The sequence below is a fragment of the Neofelis nebulosa genome, chromosome 18 (assembly GCF_028018385.1).
Source record: "Neofelis nebulosa isolate mNeoNeb1 chromosome 18, mNeoNeb1.pri, whole genome shotgun sequence".
Classification (NCBI taxonomy): domain Eukaryota; kingdom Metazoa; phylum Chordata; class Mammalia; order Carnivora; family Felidae; genus Neofelis; species Neofelis nebulosa.
In genome coordinates, this window is record NC_080799.1 from 18,498,140 (window position 1) to 18,514,072 (window position 15,933).

Below are 15,933 nucleotides of genomic sequence, written 5' to 3' on the forward strand. Positions count from 1 at the left end.
CTAGACTCTAGGGACGGGGATCCACTCTGGAAACAGGATAAGTGCACACGGAGATAATAGGGTGGGGGTAGCAACGAAATTGAACAAAACTAAGCAAAACCTTGGCGGGGGGGGGGGGAACGAAAGTGTAAAAGGCAAATACAGAAAGCTCCAGGGGAAGTAAAAGTATTTTCAGACACACACAGAAAAGAAGCGTCCCCACGTGCTGTGGCCAAACCAAACGCCCCCTTTTACTCAACTGTTGAAAACAAAGACGAAGAAAAAGCGATGTAAAAGTCACACTTTCATACCCCTTCTCAGAATAAACAGTCAGCGGGGACAGGACAGCTCACTGCCCTGAAAGACCTTGAAAGATTTACCCCAGAGAACACAGCACACGATGATCAACCTCCAGAGGCTCTCAAAACCACTACAAAGTCCGGTCTCTTCTGTCATTTCATAATCGATCGTTTCCTGTCAAGCATTAAAGCGATACCAGAGAAACCTGGAGAAGGATTTGCTCCCCAATCCAAAGTGAGAAAAGCTGTTTTGAGAGCCCCTCCTCTTTTTGTTTTTCCATTTGCCCAAGGCCTTTCCACAATTCTTTCCTCCCGGTTCCAAATGTCTACAGGTCAAGAACTTGAGCAACCACAGGGGCCACGGTTGGGAGACGGCACACCCTCCAAAGTGCCTCCAAGGGAGTCCTGAGTCTCACTAAGCGGCTCCGATGGGCTCTGATCGCCCCTTACTTATTGACTGCCCTCAGGCACTTGGAGGTGGACGGTCGGTGGGCAGCGGCCGGGCGACCCAGAAAGGCTGAGAATGCCGCCCCGCAGAGCACCGCGCCCGCCCGGCCTCGGGCACACCGGTTAGCCGAGTTTTCGCCCAAGGCAAAGCCCCGGGAGACGGGGGGAGGCCCGGGGACAGCTTGGGTCCAGACCCCAGAGGACGATGCTCAGCGGGGCCGGGACAATGGGCGGCGGGGACCCGCGCGTGGGTCGTCCCGGGAGGCCGGCCCGCCCCACCGTTCCCGGGGGCTCGGGCGGCGGCCCTGAGCTGGGCGACAGGCCGCTGCGTGGCGCAGCCCTCGTCCCTGGCCCGCAGCGGACCCGGCGGGCGGCCGGGCCTGAGCGCGGGGCCCCGCGGGGCAGCGGGCCCGCCTCGGCCCCAGCCACGACCCCGACCCCCGTTCCCCGGCCCGCGCGCTCCCGGCCGGCCCGGCACGGCTCACTCACCTGCCCACGGTCTGCTTGGCGAGCTGCTTCACGCGGTTCAAGGGCAGCGGCAGCGGCGGCCCGCGGGGCTCGGGCCTTGCGCGGCTACTTCGCTTCCGGGCCGAGGCGGCAGCGGCGGCAGCGGCGGCGGCCGCGGCTTGCTGCTACGCCTGCGGCTGCTGCTGCGGCGGCGGCTGTGCCGGCAGCGGCGGCGGCGGCCACGCCGGCTGCGGCTGCTACTGCGGCGGCGGCGGCGGCCACGCCGGCTGCGGCTGCTACTGCGGCGGCGGCGGCGGCTGCGCCGGCTGCGGCTGCTACTGCGGCGGCTGCGCCGGCTGAGCGGTGGCGGCGGCGGCGGACGCGCCTGCTGCGGCTACTACTGCGGCCGCTGCGGCTGCTGCGGCGGCTGCGGCTGCTACTGCGGCGGCTGCGGCGGCTGAGCGGCGGCGGCGGCGGCGGCCGCGCCTGCTGCGGCTGCTACTGCGGCGGCTGCGGCGGCTGCGGCGACTGAGCGGCGGCGGCGGCCGCGCCGGCTGCCGGTGGTACTGCGGCGGCTGCGGCGGCTGAGCGGCGGGTGCGGCGGCGGCTGTTTCGGCGGCTGAGCGGCGTCTGAGGCGGCGGTGTCTGCGGCGGCGGCTGCTCCCGGGCCGGAGCCCCGCCCTCACCGCGCGTCACTTCCAGCGGCTCAGCCCGCCGGGGGGGGGGGGGGGGCCGCGCGGGGCCGGGCTGGTAGAGGAGCGCCTGGCTCGGGCGCGGCGCGCGGCCTGGCTCCCCGCCGCCCGAGACCCCTCCGCCCCCCTCCACGCCCGCTCCGCCGAGCTCGCGGAGCCCCGCGTCCCGGCGCCACCGCGGATCCCGACTCCCGGCCCCGGCTAGGCCGCGCACCGGTGGGAGGGGGCGGCGGTTCGTGATCTCGCGGTTCCTGACTTGTAGCTGCGCGCTGGGCTCTGTGCTGCCGGCTCGGAGCTTGGAGCCTGCTTCGGATTCTGTGTCCCCCTCTCTCTCCGCCCCACCCCTGCTTGTGCTCTCTGTCTTTCAAAAATGAATAAACATAAAAAAACATTTAGGGGCGCCTGGGTGGCTCCGTCGGTTGAGCGTCCAACTTCGGCTCAGGTCATGATCTGGCAGTTTGTGAGTTTGAGCCCCGCGTCCGGTTCCGTGCAGACAGCTGGAAGCCTGGAGCCTGCTTCAGATCCTGTGTCTCCCTCTCTCTCTCTGCCCCTTCCCCGCCCATGCTCTGTCTCTGTCTCGCAAAAATGAATACACGTTAAAAAAAAATTTTTTTTTAATTAAAAAAAAACTGGCTACTTCTCTTGTTTGCAACAATTTTTTGATGTTTATTTTTCTTGTTTGAGAGTGAAAATGGGGGAGGGGCAGAGAGAGAGAGAGAGTGAATGAGAGAGAGGGAGAAAGAGGACCTGAAGCAGGTTCTGCGCTGACAGAGGGGGGGCTTGAACTCAAGAGCTGAGAGGTCACGAGCCACAAGTTCGCAAGGCACGAGACCACAACCTGAGCCAAAGTCAGACGCTTACACTTGACCGAGCCACCAAGGCACCCCAAAACAGTGGTTACTTCTGACCAGGGTAGACACTGGTGGGTTTGGAGGCTGTGGCCAAAGGAAGACGTATACATATATTTGTCTACATGGGAGGAGAGTATTCCCCAACCGCTTTGTTTGGGTGGAGGCCCACTCCATGTGGTCTGATTTACAAGTCACAGCATAAATGGGCTGACGTAAAATTTATCAACAAGGAATATGTTGCCTCCAGAACCCCCAACATACGCAAAGATTTGAGACTCGTATGTCCTCAACAAACGTGTCCGACAAATGTCCTCACGGTAGGATGTCAGACATGCGAGGTCATACCTGTGCTCCCGGTAAGTGAAGACCCTGCCTGCCTGCAAAGATGACATGTGATAGCAGAAGGGTTTGGGTGCCCTGTGCATAACAAGGTAAAACATGTCCCCTTCAAGGTCAAGGGAAAGGTGGCTGAGAGGACATTGAAACCGGCGCTGAACAGAACCTATCAGCCAAATCTAGAAGAAAGAGCAAAATATTTACCGTCTTTAAATTTGTTGGGATCCCAGGTGTTTTAAGGGTAGCAGGGTTTCTACGGATAGAAATATAACTGAAAACAGTGGCTACTTATGGGGCACCTGGCTGGCTCGGTCGGTTGAGCGTCCCACTTCGGCTCGGGTCACGATCTCGCTCGCGGTCCTTGAGTTCGAGCCCGGCGACGGGCCCTGTGCTGACGGCTCAGAGCCTGGAGCCTGTTTCGGGTTGTGTGTCTCCCTCTCTCTGACCCTCCCCCGTTCATGCTCAGTCTCTCTCTGTCTCAAAAACCAATAAACGTAAAAAAAAAAGAAAAAGAAATAAAAAAGAAATTAAAAAAAAATGAAATAAAACCTGAAAACGTCTGAATTCCAAAACGCATCTGGCCCCTAGGGTTTTGGAAAAAGGACCGTGGGCCTGCTGTACTTTTCACATCCACGTTGAAGCAAATAGACACACACGGCAGGTAGGAGCGTAATGATATTTGTACGTGGATCTATACTTGGATTGATTACGAGGGCATCTGCCTACACTTGAGACACAGAAACAGAATGATAAAGGCCAGACATCGCCAGTCCGACAAGACTGCGTGGTGTGCGTACTGACTCTGGGACCCTATCCCATACACCCGTGTCCAATCTCAGGGGCAGGGGGCTGCCGTGGACACACTGGGAACCACGACCACAGACATCATTTCCTCTTAGAATACCATGCTGCCTTCACGTGTAAAACCAACGCCATAAGGCCACACGTGACCACATCTGTTTAGGGTTCATTCTGGTTCAGTGAACCGTGGGCTTTCTTCACGCACCTATAAACAACCCTGTTTGATTTCACAGGAGGTAAAGTGGATGACCAGGCCACGGAAGCTCGGATTCAGAAGTCGCGGGGAGAACACATTCCTTTCCTCCTCTGCTCTATGCAGAGGCTGGACGGGATCCACCCAGACCGAAGCGAACCAAGCACAGCCACCTCCCCTGGAAAAGGCGGAGGAAGTCAGGGTGTAGAATAGGTGAGGGGTGGAGAATGTTACCGCTGAGAGAGCGAGGACACGGTGTGCGGTTTGCAACGCCGAATACAGAAAGGGCCGTCTCGCGGAAGAGAGACGCAGGCGTCCTGGCACCGGAGGACTCCCCTGGGACTCACGGGCAGAGATGCCTTTGACTCGCGTTGCCCCTAACGCAACGGGCTACCTCGCGAGGCAGAGACTCCGCTGCTCCTGGAGAAGGTCCTTGAGAGATCCGTGAGCAGGGAGGGGTCCGCAAGGAACGTACCACAGCAGGACAAGCCAGGTAGGGACCCGGGCACACTGGACGGTCGATGCCCCACCCGGACGGGACAGCACCTACGCGGCTGCAGCTACAGCTACGACGACGTGTCCTTGCGCGAGGGCGCGATGCCAGGCTTCGCTAGGTCTTGCAACATTGGAGAAGCAGCAGGAAGCCCAGGTTTCCACGTGAAAACCCCCGAGTGTTCAGTACGGGCCAACGATGGTCAGAAATGCTTCCACACGTAAGAAACAGACCAAACGGAACGCACCTTCACCCTGCAGGCAAACGTCACGGACCTTTGGTTGTCACGATTCACGTGTCCAGAATCTCAAAGGACTCCACCAGGCTTTCCCAACCAACCTCACCACTCTTGACATTTGGGACCAGAGAATTCTGTGCGGCGAGGCTGTCCTGGGCGGTGTAGGCTGGTCAGCAGCATCCCCGGCCTGTGTCGCCAGATGCCAGGAGCACCCCACGCCCGAGCCAAGTCACGACAAAACACAAAAACGTTTGTCTCCGGCCATTGCCAAATGTCCCCCCGGGGGCCATCCCTGGCAGGAGCCCCCGGACGAGAGCAACATCCAACCCCTAGCTTCCAGGATTTTGTGGAAGCGTCGTCACACAGCATTCTAACACGGGGTCTCTGAAACAAAGAGTTGCCTGCGTGAAGGAAGGACTCCTATCTGCTTTGGAAGCAGAACCCCGGTTTCTGATGAACGGCAGCGCTCTTCTTAACTAGCCCGATGACCTCTCTGAGGCCTCGCTTCCTCATCATGAAACCAGGAATAAAGCACATCACCTCTGGGAGTTGCTGTGGAGAAGGCCGTGAGAGACTTGACTCAAAAGCATCTAGCCCAGCAAGTCAGCAAGCACCAAAGACATTTCATCCACACGAACCCTTCCCTGGCGGGCAGCCGGCCCAGTGTCTACAGTCGGAAACACACGGGGTCCGGAGTCACACCCTGGCCCCAAGTCCTGCCTCGGCCACTCGCTGGCCGGGCAGACAACGGCAGGTCATTTTTCTTCTCTCTAAACCAGAAATGATAACAAGCGCCAGCAGGTGAGACCAGGCCAGGTGGTTCGGTACAGCGCTTGGTAAACCAAACCAGGAGACAAGTAGTGATGATTGCTACTCTCGGATCTCTGAAACGTTTCTGTAAAGGAAAGGACGAGCTCGTCGACAAACCCAAGAACTCGGAAGGTAGTCATCGGAGGGTGGGGTGCAGGAGGAAAAGGAGAAAAAAGTCACCACAGGAATCTCCACCTCCCCAACCTTTTACACAAGCAACTGCCCGCTGGGGACCCACAGACCAACTGTGGCCACAGATGTATTTTGTTTAGTTCCGCTCAGGGTCCTGGTGGTTGTTTTCAATTGGCATTAAATGCCACCTAATCTTCATGAAAATCCAGAAGGAGTTGGGCCTTTCTCAACAACTCCAAAGGTCGGGCCCGACGGCGGGCCCAGATTCTCACGCGGCCCTTTGGTGAGACAGGCACCGTCGGGTCCCCCACGGCCCTCACCTGGTCTAGGTCGCTCTTATCTTCTTTATTCATTCTTATTAGCCCGGCCCCCTGAGGCTTGGAGTGTGCAACCCTGACTTACGTAAAGGCTACTATCTAGGAGAACATTCAGGCCTCCAGGGAGAGCTTCGATCTCGGCAGAATCCCACATCCAAAGAGACACTCCCTTCCAGAGCCTCACCCGCGTACTCGACTCTGCTATGAGGCCCCCAGATTCCTGTCCTCCCGGACTCATCGACCTCACGACCAAACGCTCAGGTTCCTCACCTCGGTGCACCCCTTCCTCCACACCCTCCACGCCAACGGCCATCCGCAGCTACTGGATTCTCTGCGTCCCGGATTTCCAAGAAGCTCTTTCTTTCCTTTTAGCAGGACTAGAAAAGACCACACTTCCTGCTTCCTGCTGGGTTACCTTGCGGGGGGGGAGGGGGCTCGGCACTCTCCCATTCTAGGCCCCTGTGGCTGGGGTGGGGCTGACTCCATTTCCATGCCCAGGGAAAGGCCACTGACCCCATCAGATACCTTCACAGTCAATCCTGGGGCTCTGGCCACAGTGAAAGGTATTCTTTGTCCCTCTGGGACTTGAACTGAAGATGTTGGAAGCCGGGGGGTGGAGGGGTGGGGTGGGGGGCGATTCCTCCTTGTGACACAGCTTACCTAAAGAGTGGAACCCCTGCATCCAGCCCTGGCTGCAACTATATTGCTTTTGGACTCTTTTCCTCACATAGGAGCCAATCAAATTCGCAGCTTGGCTCATAACAATTCCAGTCGGTTTGGTTTTGTGTGTTTTTTTCTTTTTTCGTCATCGAGACAGAGAGCGGGGAAGGGGCAGAGAGAGAAAATCCCAAGCAGGCTCCGCACCACTGGCACAGAGCTTGACGTGGGCGGGGCTTCATCCCAGGAACTGTGAGATCATGACCTGAGCTGAAATCAAGAGCAGGATATTCAGCCAACTGAGCCACCCAGGCGCCCCTCGAGGTGGGTTTACTGACAATCAAAAGAGACCTACGGGGCACCTGGGTGGCTCACTGGGTTAGGTGTCTGACTTCGGCTCAGGTCAGGATCTCTCGGTTCGTGGGTTTGAGGCCCGCGTCAGGCTCTGTGCTGACATATCGGAGCCTGGAGCCTGCTTCGGATTCTGTGTTTCCCTCTCTCTCTGCCTCTCCCCCGCTCATGTTCTGTCTACCCTTTCTCTCAAAAATAAATATTAAAAAAAAAAAAAAAAAAAAAAAGGGACCTACTCAATACAGCAGAAGTTTGAAAGAGTGTTGAAAGATGGAGGGGAAAGGCTCTGGTCAAATTTTCTCCCGTTTCTTTTTTTTTGTTTTGTTGTGTTGTGTTACCTCTCTCCTTCCAGTAAGAGTAGAGTTTCCCTTAGTGTGTTCGCCATCCCTCTGTAAGGAGGACTTACCTCACGGTGTATAATCATTTTTGCTTGCCTACCTCTTCCACAAGTCTGTGGAGCCCCTTCAGGGCAGAAGCTGCGTTTGTATTCACTTGGATTCTTTTCTACTTTCCACAACGGCACATAATTTGGGCTCGATAAGGGTCTCTTGAACGCATGAATCAACCATCGTAATTCTCTTCTTTGGGATACCCCACTCAAGAGACCACTGCATCGTCCTCGCGCCTGTGATACACAAACCATCTTCCGAAACAGACTCATGCACCCATTGTCCACAAACTGCATCATGAGAACTCACTTCTTCTACCCATTACGAATTCTCCCACATGTCCATCCCACAGAACCTCACGGTGGGGTGACTCACGAGGTCCTCATTGTTCGGAAGAGAATATTTCCTCGCAAGACACCATTCAGAACTCTGTGCATCCGTAACAGACACAATGGGCGAGCCACTCACACACAGAATATCACTCTTGGCTGCGGCGGGGGGGGGGGGGAAGGTAACTTCTCTGCTTTCTAGCTTTCCTCTGGACCCCAATACCCCCCAAATCCCAATCCCGATGCCTACGCCAATAACACACAATTACAATTCTAGGCTCTCTCTCACCTCCCTTTTTCCTCCCTAGTCCTTCGTCATTCTTGACGTGGAAAAAATACAAACTTATCGAGGGAGTCAGCAGCAGTAAAGCCAAAGCTTCCCCAGGAAACAGTTTTGGCTTTGGGAGCAGAAATGGCTACACCCCTAATAGCTCTGTAACAGCTGCTGCTTCCACTGGCATGTAGCAAGAAAGATTTTCAAACAGAGTCAAAGGTCAGGGCCAGAATTACACTGCTAGCACGAATCACCATTTACTCTATCCAGCTTTCATTTTCCCATTCTTGGGCTCACACCACCGGAGCGATCTGGTACGATCTAGATGTGTGCTAGACTGACAAATGTTTCTGGAGAATCGACCTTATGACAGGAGCCACAGCAGAGCTGGCCAATGAAACAGAAAGACGGCAAGGACTCTCAAGGCGTTCAGTCTAATGGAGAATACCAACAAGTAAACAGGCCTTGCATTATAGAAAAACAGGTGCTATGCGGACGTACGTAAGTGGCCAGGACAGGGACTCCCAATCCACGTTGGAGCATCACAGAAGGTCTTTTAGAGGCAGTGACCTTTGCCTGGACACCGAAAGAATGAGTAGGAGGCAGGTCTAGGGCAGGTGAGGTGAATGGAGCTTTGGAGACTTCCAGGTAGAGGCTAACAGGGAAGAAGGTTCGGCGGCCTCTGGCAACCGAAAGGAGGCACACATGGCTGTAATTCGGCAGCGTGAAGAGAGAAGCTGCCACAGAGGAAGCCGGAGCCAAAGAGACCCTGAGTGGCTTGATAGCTTGAAAAGTCTCAGAACTTTGTGCAAACAGAGCAAACACCCCTTTCCTCATGAGATGTACAAACTGACCAGAACGACAATGTGACACATGTCTCTTCAGCGTCACTAAATACTGATTTCACAATGCATGTTACTGAGAATGCTAAGGGGGTGGGGGTGGGGGGGGACGGAGAAAACTCCTAAGGAGTTATCTTGTAACTCATTCACAGATGCCTGGTTGAAGCTTTGGGCCACACGACTATTCCGTCTGCCTTCCTCTTGGCACTCATTATTTCTATCATTTTCCTACAAATGACAGAAACGTAGGCACTGCTAGGCTCTAGGGACAGGGATCCACTCTGGAAACAGGATAAGTGCACACGGAGATAATAGGGTGGGGGTAGCAACGAAATTGAACAAAACTAAGCAGAACCTTGGCGGGGGGGGGGGGGGAACGAAAGTGTAAAAGGCAAATACAGAAAGCTCCAGGGGAAGTAAAAGTATTTTCAGACACACACAGAAAAGAAGCGTCCCCACGTGCTGTGGCCAAACCAAACGCCCCCTTTTACTCAACTGTTGAAAACAAAGACGAAGAAAAAGCGATGTAAAAGTCACACTTTCATACCCCTTCTCAGAATAAACAGTCAGCGGGGACAGGACAGCTCACTGCCCTGAAAGACCTTGAAAGATTTACCCCAGAGAACACAGCACACGATGATCAACCTCCAGAGGCTCTCAAAACCACTACAAAGTCCGGTCTCTTCTGTCATTTCATAATCGATCGTTTCCTGTCAAGCATTAAAGCGATACCAGAGAAACCTGGAGAAGGATTTGCTCCCCAATCCAAAGTGAGAAAAGCTGTTTTGAGAGCCCCTCCTCTTTTTGTTTTTCCATTTGCCCAAGGCCTTTCCACAATTCTTTCCTCCCGGTTCCAAATGTCTACAGGTCAAGAACTTGAGCAACCACAGGGGCCACGGTTGGGAGACGGCACACCCTCCAAAGTGCCTCCAAGGGAGTCCTGAGTCTCACTAAGCGGCTCCGATGGGCTCTGATCGCCCCTTACTTATTGAATGCCCTCAGGCACTTGGAGGTGGACGGTCGGTGGGCAGCGGCCGGGCGACCCAGAAAGGCTGAGAATGCCGCCCCCCAGAGCACCGCGCCCGCCCGGCCTCGGGCACACCGGTTAGCCGAGTTTTCGCCCAAGGCAAAGCCCCGGGAGACGGGGGGAGGCCCGGGGAAAGCTTGGGTCCAGACCCCAGAGGACGATGCTCAGCGGGGCCGGGACAATGGGCGGCGGGGACCCGCGCGTGGGGCGTCCCGGGAGGCCGGCCCGCCCCACCGTTCCCGGGGGCTCAGGCGGCGGCCCTGAGCTGGGCGACAGGCCGCTGCGTGGCGCAGCCCTCGTCCCTGGCCCGCAGCGGACCCGGCGGGCGGCCGGGCCTGAGCGCGGGGCCCCGCGGGGCAGCGGGCCCGCCTCGGCCCCAGCCACGACCCCGACCCCCGGTCCCCGGCCCGCGCGCTCCCGGCCGGCCCGGCACGGCTCACTCACCTGCCCACGGTCTGCTTGGCGAGCTGCTTCACGCGGTTCAAGGGCAGCGGCAGCGGCGGCCCGCGGGGCTCGGGCCTTGCGCGTCTACTTCGCTTCCGGGCCGAGGCGGCAGCGGCGGCAGCGGCGGCGGCCGCGGCTTGCTGCTACGCCTGCGGCTGCTGCTGCGGCGGCGGCTGTGCCGGCTGCGGCTGCTACTGCGGCGGCTGCGGCGGCTGAGCAGCTGCGGCTGCTACTGCGGCGGCTGCTACTGCGGCGGCTGAGCGGCAGCGGCGACGGCGGCCACGCCGGCTGCGGCCGCCACTGCGGCGGCTGCGGCGGCTGCGCCGGCTGCGGCTGCTACTGCGGCGGCTGCGGCGGCTGAGCGGCGGCGGCCGCGCCTGTTGCGGCTGCTACTGCGGCGGCTGCGGCTGCTGCGGCTGCTGCGCCGGCTGCGGCTGCTACTGCGGCGGCTGCGGCGGCTGAGAGGCGGCGGCGGCGGCGGCCGCGCCTGCTGCGGCTGCTACTGCGCCGGCTGCGGCTGCTACTGCGGCCGCTGCGGCGGCTGAGCGGCGGCGGCGGCCGCGCCGGCTGCGGGTCGTACTGCGGCGGCTGCGGCGGCTGTTTCGGCGGCGGGTGCGGCGGCGGCGGCTGCTTCGGCGGCTGAGCGGCGTCTGAGGCGGCGGTGTCTGCGGCGGCGGCGGCGGCGTCTGCTCCCGGGCCGGAGCCCCGCCCTCACCGCGCGTCACTTCCAGCGGCTCAGCCCGCCGGGGGGGGGGGGGGGGGGGCCGCGCGGGGCCGGGCTGGTAGAGGAGCGCCTGGCTCGGGCGCGGCGCGCGGCCTGGCTCCCCGCCGCCCGAGACCCCTCCGCCCCCCTCCCCGCCCGCTCCGCCGAGCTCGCGGAGCCCCGCGTCCCGGCGCCACCGCGGATCCCGACTCCCGGCCCCGGCTAGGCCGCGCACCGGTGGGAGGGGGCGGCGGTTCGTGATCTCGCGGTTCCTGACTTGTAGCTGCGCGCTGGGCTCTGTGCTGCCGGCTCGGAGCTTGGAGCCTGCTTCGGATTCTGTGTCCCCCTCTCTCTCCGCCCCACCCCTGCTTGTGCTCTCTGTCTTTCAAAAATGAATAAACATAAAAAAACATTTAGGGGCGCCTGGGTGGCTCCGTCGGTTGAGCGTCCAACTTCGGCTCAGGTCATGATCTGGCAGTTTGTGAGTTTGAGCCCCGCGTCCGGTTCCGTGCAGACAGCTGGAAGCCTGGAGCCTGCTTCAGATCCTGTGTCTCCCTCTCTCTCTCTGCCCCTTCCCCGCCCATGCTCTGTCTCTGTCTCGCAAAAATGAATACACGTTAAAAAAAAATTTTTTTTTAATTAAAAAAAAACTGGCTACTTCTCTTGTTTGCAACAATTTTTTGATGTTTATTTTTCTTGTTTGAGAGTGAAAATGGGGGAGGGGCAGAGAGAGAGAGAGAGTGAATGAGAGAGAGGGAGAAAGAGGACCTGAAGCAGGTTCTGCGCTGACAGAGGGGGGGCTTGAACTCAAGAGCTGAGAGGTCACGAGCCACAAGTTCGCAAGGCACGAGACCACAACCTGAGCCAAAGTCAGACGCTTACACTTGACCGAGCCACCAAGGCACCCCAAAACAGTGGTTACTTCTGACCAGGGTAGACACTGGTGGGTTTGGAGGCTGTGGCCAAAGGAAGACGTATCCATATATTTGTCTACATGGGAGGAGAGTATTCCCCAACCGCTTTGTTTGGGTGGAGGCCCACTCCATGTGGTCTGATTTACAAGTCACAGCATAAATGGGCTGACGTAAAATTTATCAACAAGGAATATGTTGCCTCCAGAACCCCCAACATACGCAAAGATTTGAGACTCGTATGTCCTCAACAAACGTGTCCGACAAATGTCCTCACGGTAGGATGTCAGACATGCGAGGTCATACCTGTGCTCCCGGTAAGTGAAGATCCTGCCTGCCTGCAAAGATGACATGTGATAGCAGAAGGGTTTGGGTGCCCTGTGCATAACAAGGTAAAACATGTCCCCTTCAAGGTCAAGGGAAAGGTGGCTGAGAGGACATTGAAACCGGCGCTGAACAGAACCTATCAGCCAAATCTAGAAGAAAGAGCAAAATATTTACCGTCTTTAAATTTGTTGGGATCCCAGGTGTTTTAAGGGTAGCAGGGTTTCTACGGATAGAAATATAACTGAAAACAGTGGCTACTTATGGGGCACCTGGCTGGCTCGGTCGGTTGAGCGTCCCACTTCGGCTCGGGTCACGATCTCGCTCGCGGTCCTTGAGTTCGAGCCCGGCGACGGGCCCTGTGCTGACGGCTCAGAGCCTGGAGCCTGTTTCGGGTTGTGTGTCTCCCTCTCTCTGACCCTCCCCCGTTCATGCTCAGTCTCTCTCTGTCTCAAAAACCAATAAACGTAAAACAAAAGAAAAAGAAAAAAAAAAGAAATTAAAAAAAAATGAAATAAAACCTGAAAACGTCTGAATTCCAAAACGCATCTGGCCCCTAGGGTTTTGGAAAAAGGACCGTGGGCCTGCTGTACTTTTCACATCCACGTTGAAGCAAATAGACACACACGGCAGGTAGGAGCGTAATGATATTTGTACGTGGATCTATACTTGGATTGATTACGAGGGCATCTGCCTACACTTGAGACACAGAAACAGAATGATAAAGGCCAGACATCGCCAGTCCGACAAGACTGCGTGGTGTGCGTACTGACTCTGGGACCCTATCCCATACACCCGTGTCCAATCTCAGGGGCAGGGGGCTGCCGTGGACACACTGGGAACCACGACCACAGACATCATTTCCTCTTAGAATACCATGCTGCCTTCACGTGTAAAACCAACGCCATAAGGCCACACGTGACCACATCTGTTTAGGGTTCATTCTGGTTCAGTGAACCGTGGGCTTTCTTCACGCACCTATAAACAACCCTGCTTGATTTCACAGGAGGTAAAGTGGATGACCAGGCCACGGAAGCTCGGATTCAGAAGTCGCGGGGAGAACACATTCCTTTCCTCCTCTGCTCTATGCAGAGGCTGGACGGGATCCACCCAGACCGAAGCGAACCAAGCACAGCCACCTCCCCTGGAAAAGGCGGAGGAAGTCAGGGTGTAGAATAGGTGAGGGGTGGAGAATGTTACCGCTGAGAGAGCGAGGACACGGTGTGCGGTTTGCGACGCCGAATACAGAAAGGGCCGTCTCGCGGAAGAGAGACGCAGGCGTCGTGGCACCGGAGGACTCCCCTGGGACTCACGGGCAGAGATGCCTTTGACTCGCGTTGCCCCTAACGCAACGGGCTACCTCGCGAGGCAGAGACTCCGCTGCTCCTGGAGAAGGTCCTTGAGAGATCCGTGAGCAGGGAGGGGTCCGCAAGGAACGTACCACAGCAGGACAAGCCAGGTAGGGACCCGGGCACACTGGACGGTCGATGCCCCACCCGGACGGGACAGCACCTACGCGGCTGCAGCTACAGCTACGACGACGTGTCCTTGCGCGAGGGCGCGATGCCAGGCTTCGCTAGGTCTTGCAACATTGGAGAAGCAGCAGGAAGCCCAGGTTTCCACGTGAAAACTCCCGAGTGTTCAGTACGGGCCAACGATGGTCAGAAATGCTTCCACACGTAAGAAACAGACCAAACGGAACGCACCTTCACCCTGCAGGCAAACGTCACGGACCTTTGGTTGTCACGATTCACGTGTCCAGAATCTCAAAGGACTCCACCAGGCTTTCCCAACCAACCTCACCACTCTTGACATTTGGGACCAGAGAATTCTGTGCGGCGAGGCTGTCCTGGGCGGTGTAGGCTGGTCAGCAGCATCCCCGGCCTGTGTCGCCAGATGCCAGGAGCACCCCACGCCCGAGCCAAGTCACGACAAAACACAAAAACGTTTGTCTCCGGCCATTGCCAAATGTCCCCCCGGGGGCCATCCCTGGCAGGAGCCCCCGGACGAGAGCAACATCCAACCCCTAGCTTCCAGGATTTTGTGGAAGCGTCGTCACACAGCATTCTAACACGGGGTCTCTGAAACAAAGAGTTGCCTGCGTGAAGGAAGGAGTCCTATCTGCTTTGGAAGCAGAACCCCGGTTTCTGATGAACGGCAGCGCTCTTCTTAACTAGCCCGATGACCTCTCTGAGGCCTCGCTTCCTCATCATGAAACCAGGAATAAAGCACATCACCTCTGGGAGTTGCTGTGGAGAAGGCCGTGAGAGACTTGACTCAAAAGCATCTAGCCCAGCAAGTCAGCAAGCACCAAAGACATTTCATCCACACGAACCCTTCCCTGGCGGGCAGCCGGCCCAGTGTCTACAGTCGGAAACACACGGGGTCCGGAGTCACACCCTGGCCCCAAGTCCTGCCTCGGCCACTCGCTGGCCGGGCAGACAACGGCAGGTCATTTTTCTTCTCTCTAAACCAGAAATGATAACAAGCGCCAGCAGGTGAGACCAGGCCAGGTGGTTCGGTACAGCGCTTGGTAAACCAAACCAGGAGACAAGTAGTGATGATTGCTACTCTCGGATCTCTGAAACGTTTCTGTAAAGGAAAGGACGAGCTCGTCGACAAACCCAAGAACTCGGAAGGTAGTCATCGGAGGGTGGGGTGCAGGAGGAAAAGGAGAAAAAAGTCACCACAGGAATCTCCACCTCCCCAACCTTTTACACAAGCAACTGCCCGCTGGGGACCCACAGACCAACTGTGGCCACAGATGTATTTTGTTTAGTCCCGCTCAGGGTCCTGGTGGTTGTTTTCAATTGGCATTAAATGCCACCTAATCTTCATGAAAATCCAGAAGGAGTTGGGCCTTTCTCAACAACTCCAAAGGTCGGGCCCGACGGCGGGCCCAGATTCTCACGCGGCCCTTTGGTGAGACAGGCACCGTCGGGTCCCCCACGGCCCTCACCTGGTCTAGGTCGCTCTTATTTTCTTTATTCATTCTTATTAGCCCGGCCCCCTGAGGCTTGGAGTGTGCAACCCTGACTTACGTAAAGGCTACTATCTAGGAGAACATTCAGGCCTCCAGGGAGAGCTTCGATCTCGGCAGAATCCCACATCCAAAGAGACACTCCCTTCCAGAGCCTCACCCGCGTACTCGACTCTGCTATGAGGCCCCCAGATTCCTGTCCTCCCGGACTCATCGACCTCACGACCAAACGCTCAGGTTCCTCACCTCGGTGCACCCCTTCCTCCACACCCTCCACGCCAACGGCCATCCGCAGCTACTGGATTCTCTGCGTCCCGGATTTCCAAGAAGCTCTTTCTTTCCTTTTAGCAGGACTAGAAAAGACCACACTTCCTGCTTCCTGCTGGGTTACCTTGCGGGGGGGGAGGGGGCTCGGCACTCTCCCATTCTAGGCCCCTGTGGCTGGGGTGGGGCTGACTCCATTTCCATGCCCAGGGAAAGGCCACTGACCCCATCAGATACCTTCACAGTCAATCCTGGGGCTCTGGCCACAGTGAAAGGTATTCTTTGTCCCTCTGGGACTTGAACTGAAGATGTTGGAAGCCGGGGGGTGGAGGGGTGGGGTGGGGGGCGATTCCTCCTTGTGACACAGCTTACCTAAAGAGTGGAACCCCTGCATCCAGCCCTG